We start from the raw sequence: 18,945 nt of genomic DNA on the forward strand, positions 1-18,945 counted from the left end.
GTAGTAGTAGTAGGCCTACAGATACATACAAAAGCAACATCATGGCGGCTGGCTGTCAAAAATACTCTTCGAGATTGGGGAATGGAGTGCTGGTGCTAACAACAACCAATATTGAAAGGTTTACCATAGAATACACTGATTCATGTGTAGGGACACAGTTTAGTTTTCAGAAGTAAAGTAGGACGGAGCCCACCGTGCATAGTTTGATGTTTACTCCCGTGTTGGGGATATGGCTGCACAGTCCGTTGCCGTTAACGATCGAAAGGCAAGGGTTATTAGATTGAATCCGTTGTGTTCCAGACTTTTTGATCGGGCTCAGTTATCTCGTCAAAGTTTATAAAGCCAATATAGTTTGGAAATTATAATTTTAAAAAAGCAAAAAAAAAAAAGGGAAAAAAAGCAGTGAACACTGTTGATTGCTGACTCGTTTACCAGGTTACTTCTGACATGCTAAATTTATTTACTTCATCAGATTGAAAAATACTACGCTGCCCAGCTTCCAGCAGATACAACAAAGCAGAAGTTGAAGCAGAAGTGAAGAGGAATGGCTGGCTGAAAACATTATATACTGCACGTATCAGATGAATCCAGTGTGGAAAGAGTACTGCAAATTAGAATTAAAGTTTTTGTTGCATCATTTTACGTTTTTTTTTTATTTATTAAAAGGCCAACATCTTCCTCTTTTTGAAAAAATCCGGACGATCAATGTATTTTTTATTTTGTTGGCCTAACCAAATGAAGGAGTAACCGACAAGCAATCAAGCATTGCTACTTTTGTTGGGTAACAACCTTTGCCCAACACGGTTGCTCAACGTTGGTTCAAATATCAACTGACTACTATGGGTGCGTTCGTTTAGCTTCCCTGGGTCGACCCCGGTGTGTGACGGGTTTTTTTCCCAGGACGAACGTGTGCAGATAATTACCCACGTTGTCCTGGAAGAAAAAACCGCCACACACCGGGGTCGACCCAGGGAAGCTAAACGAACGCACCCATTATTGGTTATTATTTTAACCAACATAATGGTAAACAAACTTGCCCAACTATTGGTCAAAATTATGCCAAATTATGTAGCCAGTTGATATTTGAACCAACGTTGGGCAAAAAAGTTGGGAAATTTTTGACCAACGAGATTTGCAGTATACTTTAACTCCAACATAGAATTATTCCTCGACGGTGCAGGTAAAATATTTTTGACTTGTCGGCAACAGAAATGTTGATTTACATCGATCGGTTTCTTCCTCTGAGCGTGGAGCCCGGTTGAAATCACGGAGCAGAGCCAGCCTGGTAATTGGGTTTTCATTCCTTCCCTAATTGCATGAGTTTCCCCTATAATGTATTGTCCTACCACATCTTAAGCTTATATTCCCTCATCTTGTTTTGACGACCCTGACAACAGACAAGATTCTGACGAATGACCGAAACCATTTAAAAAGCAACAGGAACATTTATTGACGTAGGTACGTCTGATGAATATTTATGTCCTAAACTATACATTGCCTTCCAAGAAATGGGACGTCTTTGTAATGTTATATTATATCATTTAATTGTAATGTTTTGACGTTTTTAGTTTGTAAAAGATTCGCTTGACAAAGTTTGTATCTTGACACCTACTAAACCGATTCAACAACTCAGTCACGGTTTGCTCGGAACAGTGAGCCGCGTCACTGAAGCGGAAGCCAAAGTTCAATGTGTTTGTGGTGGGGTGGCCAAAACGCGTATACAATCAACTATTTCAGTATGAGTATTGTATGTTGTATGTCTTGTTAATTGCGTATGCTAGATAGATTCAGTTTCAAATAAACACAAACAAATATTAAAATGAGAGGTTGATACCAAAACCATTTAGAAGATTAATTCCCAGTCAGTTCTCAACATACATTGACAAACATGGCAGAGACGTGCTGGGCTACAACCGTATTTTGATACCACATACCACCTAAAGCTTTGAGACCGAGAACTCTCAATGTAAATGCGGAACAGTCACATGCACATATTATACCCCAATTCGCTGGTAACAATTAATGCAGTGTCTGTTCCTGTTGCACCATCTGATCAGGGTTACAGAATCGACCAACCGTTTTCCATCCGTAGAAATGAGCCCCATCCGCGAATACAGCACTGTCATGGAATAAGCAATTTGACTAGGAAATGAATAGGTAATTAATATCAAAGGAGACGTAAAATACCTGGTTGTTTTGTTTAACCCACTTTACTTATATAAACACATATATACCAGCATTCCAAAGATTTATGCTTTGTTAATTTTGCCCAATTAGACACGGAAATTAAGGTTTAATTTATAAATGGCTAGCTTTAGTCTGGAAGGTTAAAAGCTTTATGGGGGTAGTGCACACACAAAACCGACGTACATATTATATATTGTTCTATGTTCAATGCAATTTGAATATTTGAAATTTGAAAATGTATCTATGTTTTTTAGTTATTAAACTTATTTTTTAAACTCGCTAAAAGAAACAAAAATCTTTTAACAATAATTATTTCGGCAAAAAACGAGCCATGCAACTTTATAATAATTGTGTCTCCAATGGAATGAAACTATTTCATGCGTATGGGACAGCAAAAGCATGACATTCATCTTTAAATTGGATTGTAGACAAACATTCTTTAAGATGCACGGTTAATACTACTATAGGTTTTCTCGGTCAATTTCGGAAAATGAGCAGCCAATTTAATTTTCAGGCGTTCGAATTAAAGCTACTTTGCCTCTCTGGTTTTTACTGCGTTTCAAATTCAGAATTCTGTCATACAATTTCGTTTTGAGGCATTCATTTTTTTTTATGACTCACAACCATCATTCAATTTAGCAAAGCTGGTTCGACTAGAGACTTTGCTAATTTAATCATTTTCAATTTCGTAAAGAGGCAATTTCGCTAAACGAGGATTCAAACAAGTATACGACTAAAGAAATACGAAAAAACAGATAATTTAAAGGCAACTGTTTCGTACCTTCCCTTTTAAATCAAGCGAACCTTACTTGTTTGTTTTCATGTTTCCAGTAGACTTTACCTGGGGCCCCATAAGTTTTTTTTTTTTCTTCTTTATTTTTTTTTCCGTAAAATATTTAATTGTTGACTGAGCAAGACCCGATTTGAATGTGTTTGAATGATTTTTTTAAAATGATTTTTGGGGGTAAATTTTCGCCAACCATCAATCTGTAAGCGTGCCAGATATCTTGGCATTTTATGTTCAAGAGTGCCAAAATAATTAACAATATGCCTTGAACATTCGTAAGGAAACACAAGTTAACCAAGCGTTTTTAAGAATGCACAAATTCCAGAATTGACTGCCCAAAAATGAAATTGAATGCCTTAACGCACGCCTCAAAAAAATCTTGCGACTTTGAATGCAGCTTCGATGTGATGTTAAACTGAATAATTATTTTGTTAAATTGAATGACGTAAAAGTACATTTGACTAGTCTTAAAATGAAATCGAATGACCCTTTTCAGAAGCATTCGATTTCGTGCGAAATAGAATAGGCTGGTGGTTAAATTGGCTGCTCATTTTTCGAAATTGACCGAGAAAACCTATACTAAAAAGGGTCATTCGATTTCGTTTCATGATTAGTCAAATATAATGTTGCATCATTCGATTTAACAAAATAATCATTCTATTTATGCTACTCTCACACTAGGCGAATATCTTGCGAATACAAATGTTTGAAATTCGCGATGAATTCGCCAACAAGTTGCGATTTGACAGTGAATATGTTCTCTGTCGTCCTTAAACCTCTCCTTACTAACATCTTACGCATAATACGTTTGCTTTACCAACAGTACCAATGGCTTACCAAATGCTTACGCAAATCGATGGTGATGTTACCAAAGCTTACGAAAATCACGCCGAATGGCCGTCTTCGCAACATTCGCTGAAATTAACAAACCGGTTTGTAAATTAAGCTATCTTCGTAAGGAGGTGGGGAATAATCTGTGAAAATTCCGAATTTGTTACCAAGACACGGCGAATGCTGCGAAGTTTGAGAGATTGTCAAATTTGTCCTTCCGATAGCATATTCGCTAGCATATTCGCCGTGTGAGAGCAGCATAAAGTGACCGATCTTCGTAAGGAGGTGGAGAATGACTTGTGAACGTAGTGAATTTGTGGTGAATGTTGCGAAGTTTGAGCGATTGTTGAATATTTCCGTTCGTAAGCACATTCGCTAGCATATTATCCCTAGTGTGAGAGTAGCATTAGCAAACCATCAAAGCAGCGTTCAAATTCGCAGACGCTTCTTGAGGCGTGTGTGTCTTGAACAAGAATGTTGATACGCTAAATTGAACAGAGTGCCAAAGGAATTTGTCTCTACTCAAAACGAAATTGAATGGCCGAATTCTGAATTTGAAACGCAGTAACAACTGGAGAGGCACATGAAAATGAAATTGACTGCTAATTTGCCGAATTTGACCGAGAAAACCTATATTATATTCAACTTTTCTGGTTGAAGCAACTGCCGTTTTGCTGGTTGGAATGCAACGCATCGCCAGTAAGGCCGACCCTAGACTTGATTCATGTCCCATTCTCGTATGTGAGGTCCCTAAGCTGATCGACTTACTGTAAAACAACACGAAGCATACACAGTACATGCAGTGCGCGCTCGCCGTTAAAGTGGTGGTCCTAAAAATGCGGAACAGATTTTGGAATGAAGAGCAGCTCAAAACAGTACTTTCCTGAGAATGGCACGGGATTGGGACTTGAGTCAAGTCTAGCCGACCCTAAACAGGCAGTGCATCAATCACGCAAGTAACCCAGTACTATCGTCTTCATGGGCGTTTAATCAGCAATCTTACCCTTGAACTTTGACGCAGCTCGTTCAAATGGGGGTCCTCCACTTAGGCAATGCTGAAGTACCTATCTCCTGACGCACTTGAACATGTAAGGTGCGAGCTACACGGCCAATTCACAACAACTTTATAACACCCAACAGTACCTGAAACGTAACTCTCGTGGTTCCCTTAGCTTACATGTCCGTAATTTGGTATCGCTTTCCCCTTGTAACAACTAGTGAATCAATTAAGACTGTATCTGCTTGGTGATCAGCCTCTTGAAACAATATAGCATTATTTATTCTGGGCAGAAGAACCCTTTTTCGTGAATGGAATTTCTTTTTATAGAGTAACACCATCTTGACCTAGTTGCATACTTCTCGCTGTTAAGGAGAATAGTTTGTTTCCAGGCACATAACACGAGTAAAGGGAAGTGGATATACCACAGTCACTTTTGGTAAACACAGCTCTGGTTCAGGGTTAACGATAGGTCCACCCATAAACCACACACCAAGTACCAGTACACAAACAGATTTGCCCAAACGTCTCTTGGAAACCCACACGGAATGCAAGGAACAATCCAAAATGCTTTTTAGACTTATTTAATATACGTTTTCTCGGTCAATTTCGGAAAATGAGCAGCCAATTTATACACCAGCCTATTCTATTTCGCACGAAATCGAATGCTACTAAAAAAAGGGTCATTCGATTTCATTTTAAGACTAGTCAAATCTACTTTTACGTCATTCGATTTGACAAAATAATCATTCAATTTAACAATTCATCGAAGCTGCATTTAAATTCGCAGGAGTGTTTTTGAGGCGTGTGTTTAGTCATTCAATTTCATTTTGAGGCAGTCAATTCTGATATTTGTGCAGTCTTTAAAACGCTTGTTAACTTGTTGGTTCCTTATACGAATGTTAAAGGCATGCGGTTAATTTGTTGGCACTCTTGAACATAATATGCCAAGATGTCTGGCCCGCCAACAGATGGTTGGTGAATATTTACAAAAACCAACAACTGCGGGAAAACCATTAAAAAATAATAAATAAAAAAAACATTCAAACACATTCAAATGTCAGGTCTTGGTCAGTTAACCATTGAAGGTCTCCCGAAAAAACTAAAGAAGGGCCCTAGGTAAAGTCTACTGGAAACATAAAATAAAGAAAATAAGGTTCGCTCGATTTAAAAGTGAAGGATACGAAACGGTTTGCCTTATACAGTTTATCTGTTTATTCGTATTTCTTTAGTCGTACTTATTTGAATCCTCGGTGAGCGAAATTGATTGCCTCTTTACGAAATTGAAATTGATTAAATCAGCAAAATCTCTAGTCGAACCAGCTTTGCTAAATTGAATGATGATTGTGTGTCATGAAAAAGAATGAGTGTGCTAGGAACTTGAATGCCTCAAAACCAAATTGAATGCCCGAATTCTGAATTTGAAACGCAGTAAAAACCGGAGAGGCAAAATAGCTTTAATTCGAACGCATGAAAATTAAATTGGCTGCTTGTTTGCCGAATTTGACCGAGAAAACCTGTTTGCCGAATTTGACCGAGAAAACCTGTAATATAGGTTTTCTCGGTCAAATTCGGCAAATGAGCAGTCAATTTCATTTTCATGCGTTCGAATTAAAGCAGTTTGCCTCTCCAGTTATTACTGCGTTTCAAATTCAGAATTCGGCCATTCAATTTCGTTTAGAATCGAGTCAAATTCCATTAGAACTCTGTTCAATTTAGCGTATCGTCATTCTTTTTCGTGACACACACGCCTCAAGAAGCGTCTGCGAATTTGAATGTTGCTTTGATGATTTCTTAAATTGAATGATTTTTTTTGTTAAATCGAATGATGCAACAATACATTTGACTAATCATAAAACGAAATCGAATTACCCTTTTCAATAGCATTCGATTTCGCGCGAAATAGAGTAGCTCGATGGTTAAATTGGCTGCTCATTTGCCGAAATTGACCGAGAAAACCTATAGTATTGTGAACAGCAGGAAAAAGCTGCTTTTGTATGTTTTTCAGAGTTAACAATATTTTCTTTTTTAGCGCCCTATCAAATTGGACCACTTGACTCTTTGATGTCGGGAGCAAGACACGTAGGGCCTCCATTGTCTATACTGTGATATTTTCAAGTTTATTTGACTCTTCTGGTTTATCATAAATATCATATAATAAATAACGATCAATTGCATTTAGATATATTTTATACATTTGATTAGATTTAATCAAGACTTCAACTTGAGACTTGTCCATTGGGATTATGACACTTGTTTAGGACCCGGCTTAAAGGCAGTGGACACTATTGGTAATTACTCAAAATAATTATTAGCATAAAACCTTTCGTGGTGATAAGTATTGGGGAGAGGTTGATGGTAAAAAACATTGTGAGAAATGGCTCCCTCTGAAGTGCCATAGTTTACGAGAAAGAAGTAATTTTCCACGAATTTGATTTCGAGACCTCAGATTTAGAACTTGAGGTCTCGAAATCAACCATCCAAACGCACACAACTTCGTGTGACTAGGGTGTTTTTTTCTTTCATTATTATCTCGCAAGTTCGACGACCGATTGATCTCAAATATTCACATGTTTGTCATTTTGTGCATATGTTGAGATACACCAACTGTGAAGGCTAGTCTTTGACAATTACCAATAGTGTCCACTGCCTTTAAAATCCTTCAAAATCCATTAACCTGTTCAACAAAAGGGACCAATGAAAAATTGATTCACACTACAAATGAGTACCTGAAGTAAACACCACAAACTCAAATACTTTCAAAAAACGTTCAACACACTTTATACCACGAAAGTAAATGCACTACAGCATAACCTGACTATATTTTACGCTTAAAGTAAACTGTCGTCTGCTAGCTTTTCTGTGCTGTTTTAAATGTGATTTTTGAGGGAGAAGGGCTCAAAATTAGCCTCGGTAGCCATCATCTTGGAATCAGCATCCACAAATTAGGTAAATTAGGTATGTTTCCAACTTGTACTCAAAAATGGCGCTCATCTCCTTAACTACAAATGGCCTTTTTGGGAATCTGGTCTAGACTTTTAAAAAAATGGATTGTTAAAAGAGAAAGTCAAGCTCTTTAAAGCCATTGGACCCTTTCGGTACAGGAAAAAAAAAAGTTCACAGATTTACAAATAACTTACAGGGTGTACAGAAGGTAATGGTGAAAGACTTCTCTTGAAATATTATTCCATGAAATGCTTTACTTTTTGAGAAAACAGTAAAAACAATATCAATTCTCGTTAACGAGAATTACGGATTTATTTTAAACACATGTCATGACACGGCGAAACGCGCGGATACAAGGGTGGGTTTTCCCGTTATTTTCTCCCGACTCCGATGACCGATTAAGCCCAAATTTTCACAGGTTTGTTATTTGATATAGAAGTTGTGATACACGAAGTGTGGGCCTTGGACAATACTGTTTACCGAAAGGGTCCAATGGCTTTAATGGTACTTCTTGTCAAGGTAGCGGACGCCATAAATGTTTTGACGGGAACCTGTCGTGAGATAAATTATGCTACGTTATTTATACTATAAATGTTGTCATCTAACTTCAATCTTTAGTTGGTCAAATTTGTTACTTTAGTTAGTGAACTTTTTTACCTTTACCCTTTCGATCGATGTGCCATTTTCGGAAAATGTTTAACTCGTGGGCCGAGATAACCGCTCGTAGCAAATTTATGAATAATGTTAGTTTGCCCTACGCTATATATAAGAATAATTTGTACACAGATATTTCAGAGTTTTTTATGCAAAAGTGTTTTATTTTTCAATGGGATTCTTCTTTTAGATGTCGAGATAACGACACATCTTTACTATTAAATGTTTTACTGATCGATCTGTGATATTAAAGAATGAATCAATCGTTCTTTAAACAGACACAAAATTCGTTTCAGCAATGAAACTTCCGCGGTCACAGAATTATTTCCAATACTTGTTTATTCGATTTGTATACATGTATAACTAAATGAATTGTTTAACATGTGTTTGCAAAGTGCACATTTTTTGTCAATGTTCATAATCTTTGAATCATGCAAATCTACATTAACTGGGAAATAATCAAGCATCGATTTTGGCTCCAAACTGCAAAGGCATTACAAATCTGTCCGATAACTTGGCAAGGTCTTGAAAAGGACGGCATAAACTCATCTAACCATCAAAGGCAGGTTGTCTTTTAAAGAAAAAGCTTTTAAATGGGTATATAGAGCAGCCATCTTAGAGTTGATAATAACTGAGTCTCCCTAATGGCTTCAGTATTATTGCTTGTTTTATTCGATTATGCGTGAAAACAAGCTCAATTTGAAACCAAATGCACTGCAGGGAAATATCAATAGTTAACCTGCTTGTGCGGATGGGAAGACTTTGAGAGAGTATTCTATTAGTACAGACAGTTTCCAGCGTGACTAAAAATGGATTTCAGGCACACACCAAAAGTGGTTGAGGGCCTGAACTACTTTCTGTTGCTACTGATTCGTATATCTTTCGATATTACTTTAGAAAGATTCGAAACAAATCTTTTTAACGTGCATTTCTGCAGGACGCAATAAGTCTGATTTTAAGTGGATTGACGGATATTAAATAACAACTGTCAAAAAAAAAAATGTTGTCCGGCTAAACGGATTTCGATTTGCCGGGATGCATCAGCCAACAAAATTTCAACAACAATTTGACAATATAATGGATTTCGTTTCTTGTTTGCCATTTCATCAATTATTTTTCGGCAAAGCTGTTGTACTAGCGAAGATATTTTCTTTTCCTTGATAATAACTAAATGTCTCCACGTAAAACTGATTCCACAGAGAGCAGTTTAATTCATGTTTTACCTCCAGGAACTCCTCCCAGTATTTGTGTGAGTTTTCAATTCTCGGTTATTTCGTGAACTTCATCCAAAGATCATGTAGGATAATAAAGTGTTATGTAAATTAAGGCATGGACCATTTCTGTTAGATTACTGCAATATGGACGGATCTCAGTAACATGAAAGGCCCCCTAACGGTCCCGGATGTGTCCCGCCCATCAGTAAACGTACAGACTATGTGGTACCTAATTATCACTTCAGTCTCTGTATACTTCACAGTTCACGTACCATTACTTATTGACGTAGATCGCTATTTTATGATGTTTCTTTACTTCCACTCGAAGGTCACTGTCGTCTCTACTTTCTTTGAGGAACAAAGACTGCGGTTTTCAATCATATTTCTTAATTGAAACCCTTCAGTTGAGATGACTTTGCATTGTTTGCATTTCAGGATCGTGCTTTAGTGTAATGATATTTTTGGTGCTGTGTCGTTTGGCAGATATTCGTTCAACATTTAAATAAAACCAAAGTTTCTCTGCCGAACAATCTTGCATTTCAAAATAAAAAGGGACTTGTTTACTATTTTCTATCCCCGCTATTTCAAAGTGACCCTAGAATTACACAAGTAAACCGTGTAAGAATTGTGTCGGTATTTTTTTTCTCTCAGAGTGGATCAACGTCAACTTTGGAGTATCTAGGAACACTATAATGATTTTAGGATTGCCAAGGCAGTCTTGATAGCGCTAATATTGAAATGTGTGTGTACACTTCGTGTAGGCAATCGTTCAGCGTCCTTACCACGGATGTCGCATCGTGAACGTAGCCAGATGCTGTGATTAATACTCAAGTCAAAACGTGGAAGGACTCAAATAGAGTCCAATAGTATAGACATTCTAACGCCGGGGGGACTCAAATAGAGTCCAATAATATAGACATTCTAACGCCGGGGGACTCAAATAGAGTCCAATAAGAGTCCTTGACCTCCAACCGTATACCCCTAACCGAGGCTAGCGGGAAATTGCTGAATAATGTGCCATTGGTGTAGTTGTATATAATTTTGTGTTAAAAGATGTAAACGATTATTGGGTTCGTTGTTACATTATTAATTTATAAAAATTCTCATTAATTGTTATCATCACTGACATGCCAATTTAAACCACCATTTATTGTATTTTTTTTAAGGCTGCTTTCCTAAAAAAAAAAAGGATATGTCTATAGTTGAGAGTACCACACTTTGATCGAAACTGATACCACAGAGTAAGGCCGTGTCCGAAACGGCGACTTCGGCTACAGCTACGGCTAGATCGCGCGCGTCTGCCTATTCTTCAACACTGGTAGACGCGCTGATCTAGACGTAGCTGTAGCCGAAGTCGTCGTTTCGGACACGGCCTTAGTCTCTCACTGGATAGAAATTTGGACTTTGGGTTATATACCAATAACCGAATAAGATGGGGTCGATTTCACAAAGAGTTAGGACTCGTCTTATCTCGAGTTAGGACAAGTTATAACTGAGGATTAATCTTAAGGTCTGCATGCTACAGTGCAGGGTTGGGACTCGTCCTGAGTCCTAAGATTAGTCTTAAAGGGTGTCTGCGCTTTTAGTAGGACAAAAAAAAAATGTCCACAGATTTACATTAAACTTACACAGTTTGAAGATAATGATAGTAGAAAGCTTCCCTGAAAATATTACTTGCTGAGGTGCTGTAGTTTTTGAGAAATGAGTAAAACAATGTCATGAAAATAATTTTCGTCTCATGAGACCAAAATTATTTTAAGCATTTACAAACGTATTTTCATTATATTGTTTTACTCAATTCTCAAAAACTACAGCACCTCAGTAAGTAATATTTGAAGGGAAGCTTTCCACTATCATTTTCTTCAAACCCTGTAAAGTTTAATGTAAATCTATGGCATTTTGAAAAAGAACCCAAATCCTTTAAGTTAGGAAGAGTTTTGTGAAATCGACGGCAGGCGTCGCAGAAAAATATTACAGAGAAATACAGAAGAGAGTCACAGTTTAGGACAAGTTCCAAGAAATTAATCTTAAAAGGAACAAAATTCAATTCATCAAAAAAGGAAAGTCATACAAGAAATATTCCACAGCTAATACAATAAGGAAATCTATTATCAGTAAGAAAATAAAAATCACACGCGATGAATACGCAAGACAACGAACTGTAAGCCAAGACCACTGAACCAATTGAGTTTACACGAAGTGGCAAATGGACTACGTGGTGTTACATGCACAGGTTAGATTTGAGAGATTTAGAAAAAGGAAGATCCCTTTGCAATAGATTGAAGCAATGTAGTCCGGAGGACGGACAGATAGACAAACAACTTTCAACACAATCAATCTATGTGTACACTTGGTAAACAAGCCGGAAGGATTGTGTGAGATGTATTAGGACAAACTCTCTGTATTAGAGTACCGTGCAACAAAGTTGGTGCGAATGAAGGATGCAAGCCTATGTTCAACGGAAAAAGGGTTTGCCTTAAAAATTGAACTGAAACATTCACGAATCGTGTTCTTTGGTTACAGTGAATTGAATGCAATTACAGTGTGAACATGTTGTCTTGTACCGAACTTTGATAAGATAAACATGAATGATATTGTCATCAGAATGTATACGTGTTCTTTGCGAAGAGTCTAAAGCAAACCTGTCACAGCTTTGTGTTTTACTCATTAGCTAAAGTGTCATGATTATATTGATAGTGTCCCAATGAGACAAGCGCTTTCATATTTTGTCTCATGCAATACCCGCAACGAAGGTAAAGAACCGGGTTTTCTTAACTATCTAATATGCATACTTAAACCACTCACAAAGAGGTAAACTAAGCATTCCCCCAATCACATGTAAAAAGAAAAAAGTTTTACGGATAAAAAGTAATTAAGAAGATTATTTAAACACGGCACAATAGTAATTCACATTACGAGAATCAAAGAACATCATCATTAGTTTGACCAACCTAATTTAGGTATAGCAGTATGATAGTTGATAGATCAATATATAGGTCTAATAGGCAATGTTGGCTTCACTTTATTAACAGGGTGTTTCTGTCTGTGTGTGGTGTTTTGTTATTTTCTTTTAATTTCTGTCTTTTACTTCTGTCTTTTACGTTCACAAAGCATCGTGTATTTAAGCCTAATGGAACCATTTAAAGGTGATAGTTTGTTAACCATTGCAGAGTTTTTTCCGCTCTACATGCACGCTCCCCGTGTATCGATGTGTGATCGTTCACTACGGGTTTTTAACTGCATATGCACGGGTTATTGGGGGTTTGACTTGTTCGATTAAAACTTTCAACAGAAAATAAGGATATAAAACCGTGATGAAAAGTAATAGCATGGTTGATTCTTGAGGTCTATACGCATATCCAGTCGAAACTCGAAGAAACTAAACCTTTAAACAGGAAGCCATGGCTAGTAATTGAAACAGACAACTGCGATCTTCTACAGTAATAACTTCAGATGTAGGCAAACACATCAAACATTTGAACAGAAGTCACGTTTTTCAAACAAGTTGTTATCCCAGACATGACACTGTATGCGTTAATGATCCAATACGATTGTTATTTGAACACCTAATAGCCTGATGACAGTTTTCCAATAAAGCGACTCTTCAATACCTCTTGGGCGACTTGCGAATCGACCATTGCTGCCAGAAACACAAATTCTGTTTTGAGTGTTTTGGAGACGCAGCTGGAGGAAGGGTCTAGTAAAAGCATCAGTTTAGTTGGGGTATGGACCGGGGTATTCAAACATCCGGCTTAAAAACCTCCCAAATTACTCCGTGTACTTTCTTATCCACTAGATCCGCGCTCCAGTGACGCCTGGTTTTTATGACAATTTAATTGATTAAGCATGGGACATTGACGTAGATGTATTTATTTATCATACATCCAACAACACAATTAGCGCTAATAACATGGTGAATAGGAAGTGAAAAGAAATGCTCGGTATGTGTGGGAGGAAAACCCCAACAGGGAAAGCTCACGGAATCAGGAATGGACCGAACACACAATCACCCAGACATGGCTCCGGGTTCAAGTGGGATTGGAACCGAGTTCAATAATGTAGCAGTTAAAGACAGTGAAATAAACCACTGAGCCATTGTGATGATTCTAGTTTAGGAATGATTCATCATTGAGCAAAGTCCTTGCTGTAGGGATCCATTTAACATCTGTCCAGACAAGAAATTCTACCGTATGCATATTTTGATAACGTAAGTTTTACTCATTTAATAATCCACTAAACAATTGTTATATTCAGCATAAAATATTGTCACGTCTCTGACCCAATAAGTGTCCCTGCAAAATATCTGAAAGACGATAAAAAGTCTAAGTATATTTTTTCCAAGGTTTGGTTAGTCCTATTAATTATTGACTGCATTAGAGAATATGATTTATGTGATGAGGTTCCTCCGTCTGCGAGCACTAGGGTTATGACTGTTAGGCGCAAGTAATAACCGTCAATTATGTGTCTGTAGATAACAATCTAAAACGTGAAGTGACAATGTTCCGATTAATGGTTTGCGTAATACACTACAAGTATTTCTTTCCTCTAAGGCAACAAATGTAGATTTTGAAGTGAAATTAATTACCAAAAACAAAATGGGTCGACCGGGGATTATTTATTTTCATAGATGGATTGTTTTCCCATAATCCAGATGTCTAATGTGACTACGACACTACTCTGAAACACTGAGACGTTTCACATGAATGAAGATAGTGCCAAGTCTGTCACGCTTGACACTGTTTTGTGTATAGACGAGTTGCAATGTTCCTTTATATGAGGGGTAATTTATTGTCAACGCTCTTGAACCAATCTGACACCTCAACAAAGAAATAGACAATTTGGACCCAGCCAATTCAGTCCATGGTTGAAATTATTATCAACAGAAAAGAGAATAACGTTTAATATATGTTCAGTCTGCATTAGGGTTGAAAAAATCATTCGTTTTTGTTTTATATTGTTTTATTTTGGTTTGTGCCTTTTGAATATTTCGATCCCGCAGTTGGCATGGCAACATCACCAGGCATGCTAAGTACGAGTTGTAGCTGTGACTTATTGTACTTAAGAATGCGAGATGTGATGTGATGTATAGTATTGCACCACACAATGAACAGATTTCCAGTATTTTTTGTGATTTGTATTAATAGTAACTTAATTTTCAAATTTGCGATTGATGTACAGTGCTTGGTATTGAGTCATTGCATCCAAATGTTTACGAGCTATAAGGTTTTTAAAAGTCACTTTAGTGATCTTTTGATACTTACTGGTCTTATATGTCTCCATTATGTAACTGTACTTCAGGTCTATAAGGATATCATCCCAGCCGTCGATTTCACCAAACTCTTCCTAACTTAGGATTAATCTTAGGACTTAAGACGGGTTCAGTTCCGTATCCAAATACGTAGGACGCATTGAACCCTTCCTAAGTTAGGACGGGTTACTCGTCCTAACTCGAGTTAGGATTAATCCTAGCGTTTCGTGAAATCGGCTGCAGCATCACTAGGACACTATAATGCCGAATATTCTAGATATGGCATACATATTTTGTGAAGTGACATCAGCATAAGCCATAGCATTATTCGTACGGCTAATTAAAAGTAGTGGACATTATTGGTAATTACTAAAAAAAAGTATCGGCATAAAACTTCACTTGGTAAAGAGTAATGGGGAGAAGTTGATGGTATAAAACATTGTGAGAAACGGCTCCCTCTGAAGTAATGTAGTTTTTGAGAGAGAAGTTTTTTCCACGAATTTAATTTCGAGACCTCAAGTTTTCAATTTGAGGTCTCGAAATCAAGCATCTGAAAGCACACAACTTTGTGTGATAAGGGTGTTTTTTCTTTCATTATTATCTCGCAACTTTGATGACCGATTGAGCTCACATTTTCACTGGTTTGTTATTGTATGCATATGTTGAGATACACCAAGTGAGAAAGCTGGTCTTTGACTATCACCAATAGTGTCCAGTGTCATTAACTACCAAGGGCATTTCAGATGTTTCATGAATCTAAAAAGCTGTCTTAATTCAGCTTTGTAAACTATCTCCATGAGAATGACGACTCTAAACCCATTTCCAAAGACTGATATAGTTTTATAATATTGGGCATTGATTAGCCTACATAAACGCTGTATTGAGTAACTACATTATAAAACTCAATTTATTATAGGATCTAATTAAATTGCACAAAGCAGATGAGGCCCGTATACAGCCCACTGAGAACCAAATAAAATTGTGTTTGACATCATATCATTACGTGTGCTCTTGGAATTTCAATTTTTAAAGTGGTCTGTCGTAGTACAATTTGTTAATGTTAACTATGATATTATCATAATAACAATCTGATTTGGTTAACCGACCGAAGTCCCTTCCAACATTCAATTAACTTATCCAGCTTGCGATTAATTATTATTTAGCATACTCCTTAAAGTAATTTTAAAAAGCTAGGTCCTGCTCAGTTTTTGTTAGGTAAACTGTGTAAGTATGTTTATTTCAATTTTCATGTATATCAAACTATTGTTGACTTCCAGAAATAATAAAACATGTCATATTTTTGTTTTTTAAATAATGTTACCTTTTATTCGGTAATATTGTTTGCTATACAAATTACCTCTCTGTTTATTTAGAATAAAAAGATACTCAGAAGAATTGAAAATGTATCTTTGGATTAAGACTGAGTTTTTCTGATAAAATAAATTTAGCGGCAGCGGCAAATTCCCAATATGGACTAATGTTTCATCTAATGTGGTATCATCATTACCGAATGTGTTTTGGGGCTGCCTTAAGTTAAGACAAGTCCATGATTGATAAATTTGCAAAAACAACGTTGTAGAAAGTTAACTGCGGGTTTTGATGTAACTATTATTATGCTAAAATATCAGACGGTGAGAGAATGTGTAAAACTTTATAAAATCTACGGAGTTAGAAAAAATAGTATTAAAATCTAACAGCACGTTGATGTAATGATCAATTTGTCTTATAAACGGTGAACTTTGCTTGCATTGCAAGTGTGGGTATTATAAAACCAAATTCATGTCAGCGCGATTGGAAAACCAAAATCAAAAGAACCCTAAATACAAGTTATCAAAATTGTTTGCTGAATCAAAGTCATTTTAACCAGGAAAAAGCAAAATTCACAATAAAATTTGAAAAAACAAGTGTGGCATTTACCTTGACGTAATTCCTGCTATGTACGTAACGTTTACCGGGCAGTATGTTTCTTCCGTTCCCGTAGTGTCACCAACTAATCAGCGCTGCTCAAATAAAAAGACGGGGTGCTGTCGTTAAGCTTATATTTCGTGTTGAAGATGTGCGGTTGACCAATCACAGCAAACCCGCACCAGTGCTACCCGATTCTAATGTTCAGTCGTGGGTTTGGATGGGGGTGGGTGTGTGTGTGTTTGTGTGGCGGGGGGGGGGGGGGGTGCCGTCAGTGACGCAATCTTTCATTCTTGAAGTTGCGATTGTTGTTAGATGCGTGTACTGAAGGGTGTATAATGACTCTGTTTAAAGAAGTCTACGTGTCGACCCGTACGCGTAATTAGTTCGGCACGTTTAAGGGCCAGGAATAGTCAACGCTTCATATAAAATTTAGTTCCTATCATTAATGACCCCCTGTTAATACTACTGTGATCTTTCATTAATGCTTAAAACAAACGATGTATGTACCCTAATGTAGCCACAAATCATCCTCATTTTGTTAACCGAGATTTCCAATGGAATAAACTCACATGAGGGTAATCGAGTGATGACACTCCACATCAACGTCCCCCCCCCCTTGTACTAATGGAACCTTCCCACACAAAAGCAACCAATGTCATAACAAGACACCATGGAGTTGCGAGCTTCGAATCGTAGTCAAGTTAAGGAATCGGATTCTACAGACCACCTAGTGCAAAATGCCGCAAACGAAAATTATTTACCGTATATTGATATCTCACAAATAATTCCAATTGCATTTGTTACGGACAGTGTTTCGCTCTCCAACTTTTTGTATTTAAATTTCTTTGTCTTCTTATTTTCAAAAAAAAAAAAAAAATGACAGCCTCCAAGATGTGTCATCTTCAATCCGGATCCTTCCCAAGTCAGATCTTTTCTGGAGTCGGAAGATCTCAGGGAAATTACAATTGATTTAAATCTCCTGTATTCTTCTGGGATCAACACTATTAAAACATCTGCGCGTGCTATAAGTGAAACATAGCACCTTATGTACAACCCCTGTATCAATATTTAATGGGGGAAATATTTTTCAGCTGAGTTTGTTCAATATTTGTTAACACTTATCAATGAGATTTAAAAATGTTACAACAACATGTCACTTTGCAAGCGATATTGTTTGATACACAGGGGGAAGAGGTTTACATTGCAGCTTGGCGGGTTTTTATCCAACTGTATCGAGAGATAATCTTCATTTCATTCCGGAACTCAATGCTTGAGTAAACGCCTTCTTTGAGACCTCTGACGTCACAGTGTCCCAATTGTACACGACGAATGGTTTCCGCTTTCTCTTTTCGCTTTTTTAAATTTGTTTTAGGCATTACGTGTGAAGTTGTTGTGTGTTTAAGCAGACCTGTTTTGAAAGCTCTATTCTGGAAGTTAACAATCAAAACTAAATGATAATTACATCATTTTGCTGTTGGCGAAGGTAATAGGTCGATGGTGAAAATTAAAAGTTGAAAATACAGCTCAATGGGGGAAACAAAAATTAACAAACCAATTCTATTAGGCCTTATATGACATAATTACGGGTTTGTGTATCTCATTAAGTCACGAGCTTCGTAGACTATTTCAAAAGGCGGAACTTTCCGTCTATTTCGTTCAAGTTCTTGTATAAGTGACACGTGGTTTCTGTTATAAAAATCAAAAAGTTTCCTCGCCGCAAAATGGTGTTCGTTGTTCCTTAAGTCGTGTTTGGCGTATCGTGGCCCAGTGGTTAAGAGCACCGGATTCGAGCTCTGGTGTCTCCGGTCAGCAGAGTGTGGGTTTGAGTCAAAGGCGTGACACTTGCATCTTTAAGCAATATACTTAACCATTGCTTCGTCCATCGGATGGGACGTAAAGCCGTTGGTTCCGTGTGTTGTGTACCGTACGTAAAAGACCCCAGTGCACTTACAGTAAGTAGAAGGGATTCGCCACTGTGTTCTTGGTTTGATTGGCCGCATTGCGTCACAGCACCTTGCAAATAATTACATGGTGCTATAACGGAGTAGCTCTCATAATTCAAACGTAGTCCCACATACCTTGCAAGCTGAATGTTGAAGCACCTCGAGCATCACTGAGTGACGGATGTGAACGCAAGATGAAAAGCCATTATTGTTTCAGCAAGGACAAACTA

The 18,945-nt window shown here is 37.3% G+C and overlaps 1 long non-coding RNA gene across 1 annotated transcript in view; it reads right to left on the reverse strand.

The window, feature by feature from the left end:
- The window catches only part of LOC139940095 (uncharacterized), a 44,111-nt gene extending 27,232 nt beyond the window's left edge, over positions 1 to 16,879 (reverse strand). The window contains exon 1 of the long non-coding RNA XR_011786381.1: positions 16,782 to 16,879. This is a non-coding gene — a long non-coding RNA (uncharacterized lncRNA). The remainder of the gene's footprint in view (positions 1 to 16,781) is intronic.
- Between the last annotated feature and the right edge of the window lie 2,066 nt (positions 16,880 to 18,945).

Source organism: Asterias amurensis, chromosome 7 (assembly GCF_032118995.1).
Source record: "Asterias amurensis chromosome 7, ASM3211899v1".
Classification (NCBI taxonomy): Eukaryota; Metazoa; Echinodermata; class Asteroidea; order Forcipulatida; family Asteriidae; genus Asterias; species Asterias amurensis.